Source organism: Diabrotica virgifera, chromosome 5, assembly GCF_917563875.1.
Source record: "Diabrotica virgifera virgifera chromosome 5, PGI_DIABVI_V3a".
NCBI classification, from domain to species: Eukaryota; Metazoa; Arthropoda; class Insecta; order Coleoptera; family Chrysomelidae; genus Diabrotica; species Diabrotica virgifera.
Genome location: NC_065447.1, coordinates 47,296,467 through 47,304,663, shown reverse-complemented (window position 1 = coordinate 47,304,663; position 8,197 = coordinate 47,296,467).

The following is an 8,197-nucleotide window of genomic DNA, read 5'->3' as shown; positions in this document are numbered from 1 at the left end:
CCCAAAAACCCCCCGAGTAATGGTTATTGTCTGGTTTTGAATGGTTACAACATAAAACTCCAGGCGACGAGTTGCACCCTGGGAACCAGGTACTTTGGAGACCACCGCCAACATTAAATTGTGTTTAGCGACTCCAAAAACCCCCCGAGTAATGGTTGTTGACTGATTTTGAATGGTTATAACATAAAACGCTAGGCAACGAGTTCCAACCCTTGGCACCAGGTACCTTGGGCCCCATCGCCGACATGAAATTCGTACTCAGGGACCCTCAAAACCACCAGGGTAATAGTTTTTGACTAATTTTGAATAATTATAACTAAAAACTCCTGGCGACTAGTTCCACTTTAGGCACCAGGTATCTTGGAGACCACCGCCGACATTAAATTCGTACTCAGCGACCCCCAAAACCCCCAGGGTAAAAATTTTTGGCTGATTTTGGATAATTATAACTAAAAACTCTAGGCGACGAGTTCCACCCTGACCACCAGGTATCTTGGATGCCATCGCCAACATTAAATTCGTGGCCGGCGACCACAAAAACCCCCCCACTAATGGATATTGACTGATTTTTAATGATTATAACATAAAACTCTAGGCGACGAGTTCCACCGGCACCAGGTACCTTGGAGACCATCGTCGATATGAAATTCGTGCTCAGCGATCCCCAAAACCCCCGAGTATAAAAATTCAACTCATTTCCGTCAATATTTCCCAACTTCTAAATTTTTCATTTTCACCTCTTCGAGATGCACTTTTAAAATGCATTTTTTTATGCACAAAAATTTTTGCCCTAGATGAATTTAATTCACAAAGTTGCCTGACACTCTCTCTAATTGAATGCAAAAAGTTCCATGACGATTCATCTTACTGCACAAAATTCCTAGGTTTTGGGCTTTTTAGTGCTTCGTTGCTTCGTCTACATTTTAATTTTCTAGGTAGTTTTGAGATCATTTTTTTTTCTCAAGCCATAATAACACTTATATAATCATTTTTTTTTGATTTCTCTTAAAAAATTAAAAGTAATTTAACTAAAAGGATAATAAATAATCAAAGAAAATAAAGTAGAGAAAAAGGAAGGGCAAGCAAAAAATAGGTAAACAGATGTAAACAACAATGAAAACTGATGGGAAAAACTGGAATTAATGGATAAACAATGAACAATAAAATAACAATATGGCGCTAAAAGTCACGAAGGCTCATGCGAAGAAGAATAATTTTGTTCAAGCAAATCACTGGTGAAAACTTTAATTGAGAAGTACACTAGATGAATTGTACATTACTGTAGGTGACCTTAAACTGAGAAACATAATAATTTTTGCACGATTGATCATTTTTGACTGTTTACCGTGACAGATTTTACGTCAGTAGGTGACATTTACTAGCAACTCGACGGTAAGTAATCCAACTCGACGGTAAGTACTCCAACTCGACGGTAAGTAATTCACTTACCGTCGAGTTAAAAAATCTCTTAATTTTAATTTATTTTTTGAAAGAATAAAGAAAACTAACGAATTATTTATTAATATTGAAACTTATGGTACAATTTGTTAAATTATTTAACGAAATCCCATTTGTTTGGGCTGTGGTTTCACTTCTAACAGAAACTCCTGCAGAATCGCATACTTTAGTAGTATCCAACATTTTTTCTCTTCAAATACGCGATCAAAGTTGAAAACTTGGAAATATCAATGCCATCATAAAGAAAAACGGTGGATTTAATCATTGAATATTCTGCCCAGAGGCTTCCAGGAGCTTTCAACTGCATATGTCTTTGAACAAAATATGCCGATAGAGTATTTTCTTCGATTCTTAAATTCTTGCCTTCGCACCATTTTTTAAAACTTTGGTAGGTATTTTGATAACGGATTTTGGATTTTTCGGGAATAATTGCGGAACACCCTTCTTCCCAAGCCCGTTCAATTTCTTCAAATTCACTTTCGCTCATATTTTAATTTATAATAATCAAAATTGTACTTAAAATTATTGACAACTAAATAAAAACTCAATTCTCCATTGTTGTTATGCACCCTAGTTACTACCTAACAACCAAAGTATCTATCTTGATAAAATGAATGAAACTAGTCAATATGACGAAAATGTTTAATTTTATAACTTATAATTATATATATATAAATTATATATATAAATGGTATCAATCGTGCAAAAAACGTTATAAGCATGTCGAAGGTTAAGGGTAACCGATCTCAGACAATAATTGGAGTCGTCGCTCCGCTCCTCCTCCAAACAATTGTCTTCGATCGGTATAAAATCCTTACCGTTCTCCATACTTAATATACTATTTCGTGACTCAGAATAAACTTACCGAACTATAATATATCGACCAACTCCACTCACTTCAGTAGTGTGGAGTACCGTAAAATGGGGTGAGATTGATCTCCCGGGGTGACATTGATCATTTGTCGTTGTATCACATATATGTAGATACAACCGACAACAATGTAAAATTGTTTCTGGGGGTGGCACTATTCATTTCTTGGATCTTGACTATGATCAGTTCACGTCCTTGTTAGTTTGCAATTGGCATTGGGAAGAAGTTCTGTGGCTTTGAAATTAGCCATAATGTTTGGCCTATTTTTATAGTTTGTGTACTTTTGATGGTAGAGAAAGAACACAGGTAAATTCGCTATATCTAGTGTTATAAAATTATTTTGTATGGTTCTGTAATAATAATTTTAAGTATCTAGCATTTTTACTAACGCCAGCTTTTTTAAGATGGCGGATAATATTGAATGGAGTGACATTGATCAAGTGATCAATCTAACCCCACGTTACGTACGTTCCAGAAATTAATTTATAATTTTTGTCACAAATTTAAGAATATCAATCAAAATGGGAAGAACGTACAAAAGACAATTAGGCAGTAGAACGTATGGCAATTTTAATGAAGAACAAGTTAATCAGGCACTGCACGATGTATTGAAAAATGGATTATCGTTAAGAGGATCGGTACGTATTTTCGGCTGCAATGCTATTCAAATGGGGATTCATTTTTTTCGAATCCTGAGAAAACTAATAAGTATTTTTGAAAAATTTAAACGCAGAATGAAAGACTACGTTATTAGCGAGGGCCGAAAGTCCCTGAGAACTTCTATAATGTTTATTTTAATAAGTTACAGGGGTGAAAAAACTAAGAGAAAATTTAGTGTGATTTTTAATTTCAAATATCTCATTCAAAACAAATTTTTATTAATTCTGAGGGACTTTCGGCCCTCGGTAATAATTTAGTCTTTCATTCTGCGTTTAAATTTTTCAAAAATATTTATTGGTTTTTTCAGGATTTGAAAAAAATGAACACAATGCCGTGGTAATATTTTCCAAATCTGTCTTTGTCTTACAACGCACTCAACCGAATATAATATTGTCAGCACATATTGTCAGTCAGACACTGACAATCAGTGACAATTTTAAATATTTGACATTGCATCGGGAATATTTTGAGAAATTGATTAAATATTATTGATATATAGTGTATTTGATAAATAATTGATTTAAGACGTGAACTTAATAAAAAGTTATTTATTGTGTATTATTTGTGGAAGATCCAAGCAGAGAATACATCAGATATATCCTGTGATCCAAGTATTTTGTTGTTAGAGATGTTCAAAATTGTAAGCGTTCCAAAATAACAACATATTATTAAAAAATCACTAACACTTTTCCTCTTTTCTCGATTGATTATTAGTTTTTGTTGTACAAATAAATTATTACAATCACTGAAAACATAGTTAGTGAAAAAATTATCACATTTATTAACTGAATTAATAATTTGCAATTATAAAAATAACCGTTATCCAAGAACATTCAAAAGCCATCTCTTTAAATTAATTATGACATTTTCAAGTAGAATGACATTCTAGTAATGTTTACATATCCACACCAGTGTGAATTTTACTACACGTAATTTGCCGTGTAAAGACAGAAAAAGTAGGGATACACGTAAAATATTTGCGAATTATGTACCCATAGCCTTAAGAAAAGCCGCAAAAAAATACAAACTGTCCTACTGAACTTTAAATAACAAGTACCATGGAAGGAAGATTAAGAAAACTGGTGGATGATCTGTATTCACATAATATGAAGAAGAAGTAGCCATTATAGCCATTATAGAAGTAGCCATTTTAACGTGTGCAGATTAGGGATATCCTCTAAGTGCAATGGAGAATGTGCGTCAAAGGTTTTTTGGACAAAACTGGTAGAAGTGTATCTAGATTTAAGGAGAATATTCCTGGAATTGACTGGGTAAATAGTATTGCTGGTAAAAGATTAGCAACTATTATTAAAAAAAGCCGAGCAGAAGTATCTCCGGACCTGATTAAAAAATACTTTGACAATTTACAACAAACGATTGAAAATGTTCCAGTTGAAAATATTTTTAATTACATCGAGTCCAACGTCTCAGATGACCCCGGAAAAAAAATGTGCATCTACCGAAGAGTATCTACCTATGTCTGTCAGGTAAAAGGAGTTGTAGAAGGAGAAGAAATCGAAGTTCAAGGCCTTAAATCAGCAGGATCGAGGAAGATTTTCAAAATAATTAAAAATGACATATCCACTGTTTCCTTCAATGATGTACTTGCCTTACTACCAGATCCAACACTTGAGAGACGATTTCTGATAGGATACAAAAATATCGTTTTTGCGGAGAAATTAATATAAAAGAATGTTAAATCAAATTTTCTTTTTATAAATTTTTCTGAATTACATTTTTAGTTGTTAAAATATGTTTTTTTTTTGTATAAATAAAGAATAGTACAATAAAAATAGTGTGATCATTCTCACCCCGCATGATCAATCTCACCCCTTTGTAAAAATTCGAAAAACTGTCTGACCGAATTAGTCAGGGTTAAGATTGATCATATTCTATTTAAAAGCACTACTGTTTCATGCTATAAAATCATCATGATCAATCTCACCCCAGTCACGGGTCTAAGGTTGATCACCCTTTTTTATGAGATAAGTGGATTTTCTTAATAATTAAAACAAAACTTGTGTTAAATCAGTACTCTTTAGATATTAATATAACACGTGAAATGTTTAAATATAGAACAGTAACAAAAACGTTTAAAATATAAATAAAATAAAGTTAAAATTGATCAATCTCACCCCATTTCACGGTAGTGTTTTATTTTTAAACAGTTAAAGTCAGTTGGCGAAGGGAATAACTTATTTTTCCACCTACCTCTACCGAAAGTATAATATTCCGGACCTGATTGTAAGGAGCAAAGTCGTACTTTTCCTCCCTAGGGAGGAAAATAAAAGTGACGTCATGGTATTTCATTCATGAAATATAGATAACTTATTGACTCCCTATACAATATCTATTTTCTATTACGTAAGTATGTACACATTTTTACGTTTATTTAAAAACATCCTGTATTTTGTAGAATGGTAAAAAACAGTATATTGTTATTCTGACTTAACAATGTTTACATTAATAATTTGACTTATATTTGACAGTTGACAGTTATATTGTACCTACTTGTTAGTTTTAGTTCTAATAAATTTTGTTGGTTAGTTACATAAATAAATTAAGTAAAAATGAAAAAATGACTTGTTATTTGAGGAAGGTGGAAAAACCATATGTATAACATGGGAGTAAAGTGCCTTTTATTCCCTTGAATGATTACTGCCCTCCGCTACGCGTAGGGCAGCAAACTTCATTCTCGGGAGGAAAAGTAGCACTTTCCTCCCTTCTTATACAAGTAGCTAGTACTGAATCGTCTGTGAGGTACATCTCATTTAACAATGGCTATCACTCTACCTCAACATATTCAGGTGATTGTCCAAAAAATATTTGAAGACAGCATAGAAAATTTAGCTATAGGCGAGTAGGAGCAAACAAACAAATCAGCTACTTACATATTAACAAAGAAGATAACTTACCTTAAAATTTTGTTAGTAAGCAATGTGTTGCGGATATCTATCCCAAAGAGTTCGTTAGGTACTGCTACGTATATAGAAAGACCAAAATGTATAGAAGAAATTAGGTGACCAGCAAGCTCTACTGACAAAAAATATAGAAAAATTTGGAAATACTGGCACGAACATCCAATGGCAATCCAAGGCAATATAATCATGATCATTGCCATCAGAGCTCATTCTAAGCCAATGCCTTATTCAGAACAAGTCTTCAGTTTAAGCCATCTTTAGGTTATCTTCATACCCAAGTCTCGGTCTTCCTCTGGCTGATAGTTCCATCGGCCTCCTTCGGTAAAAAACTCTTATGACCTTGGCTCTTTTCGCTCGCCTGATTACATGCCCTGTCCATTTAAAGCTTGGTACCTTAATGAATTTTATAACGTCAAGTTCATCGAGAATTCTATACAACTTAAAGTTGTAACGCCTGCGTCCCAAACCTTGCCCTTTTGTTTCTCCATATATTCTTCTTAGAACTTTGCGGTAAAAACGTTTAAGCAGTTCCTGGTCCTTTTTTGTAAGGGTCCACATTTCTGGTCGATTAGTCATCACTGATCTTATTAGTGTTTTATAGACGATTAGTTTAATTTTTCTGGGTAGTTTTGAGGGCATAGAATAGAATAGAATAGAAATATGCTTTATTGTCATAAGAATTGTACAATTTTATCGACAAAGCTTATAAAAAGTCAAAACAAAACAATAACAATCCAATTTACTAAAATTACATAAATCGTCAATATATTTACAATAATAACAGTAATAATGAAGTTAAACAGAAGTAATGAATTGCAAAATTTAAGTAAATTGCAAATGCATAGTCTACCTAGTAATTAATAAGTTTAAAAGTTAAGCTGCTGCATATGACACCCAAATATAGACAAAAAAAAATTATAATAAAAATACTACTTGTGCAAAGGGTACTGTAATTTCTTAGTTCTTGATTAAGAAAATCTTCTACTGAATAATATGGTCTTTCAGATAGGTAGGCTTTTGTCAGTTTACGGAATTTGGGGAAAGATGCTGCAGATTTAAGTTGTAGAGGGAGATGATTGTAAAGTTTTTTTGCGGAATATAATATAGATTTCTTTACTAACTCAGAGGGCGGGGTCGGCATATAGACGTCAAACGTAGAATTTCTCGTGAAGTAGTCATAATTAGGTCTTGGTGAAAAGACATGTAGATGTTTACGAATTAAGCAAACAGTTTATAAAATATACAAAGATGGAAGGGTTAAAATTCCGTGATCTTTGAAATAACTTCTGCAATGTGTTGTTCTTCTGAGGCCAAACAGATATCTAATTGCACTTTTTTGTAATTTGAAAATAACATCAAATTGGGCAGCTATACCAGAACCTCAAAAAGGAAGACCATGACGAAGATGTGACTCGAACAAAGAAAATTATGTTATTTTGGAAGATGCTAAATTGAGTTCATTCGAAACAGATCCTATAGCATAGCAAGCTGAGGATAGTTTCTTCCTTAACAAATCGATATGGTGGGACCATTTAAGGTTGCTGTCTAAAAAAATACCAAGAAATTTTACAGAATCAACGGTACTGATCTGGCTGTTATTAAGAGGTAAGGGTTGAAGGACTCCTTTATAAGACAATGCTACTGTTTTATCTACGATAAACGAGAGTAAATTAGAGTCAGACCAGGTTTTTATTGTAAGTAGATCAGAAGTTATCGTAGCATGAAGAGTTGCAATATTTGAGTTGCTCCAAATGATACTGGTATCATCAGCAAAAAGAAAGACTTTTCCATCGATTTTTAAACTAGTGATGTCATTAATAAAGATAAAGAAAAGTAGAGGACCCAATACTGAACCTTGAGGTACCCCATATACAATGTTTTTGAGACTAGAGTCTGTATCATTTGCTCTAACCAGTTGTTTCCTATCATCCAAGTAAGATTGGAACCAATCTAAAGAAATACCTCGAATTCCGTAGAAATTTAGTTTTCTTATCAAAATGTTATGATTTACACAGTCAAAAGCTTTGGCGTAGTCACAAAAAATGGTGGCAGTGTGAAGATTATTGTTTAGTGCTTGATAAACCTCATGTAGTACAGAAAAGATGGCATCAGTGGTGCATTTATTATTTAAAAAGCCGAACTGATTTTGTGATAAAATGTTGTTTTCAACTAGAAAGGACATAACTCGGGCTTTTATGAGTCTCTCAATAATTTTGGAGAGTACCGGTAGTAGTGCAATAAGTCTATAATTGCAGGTATTAGATATTTCACCACCCTTATGAAGAGG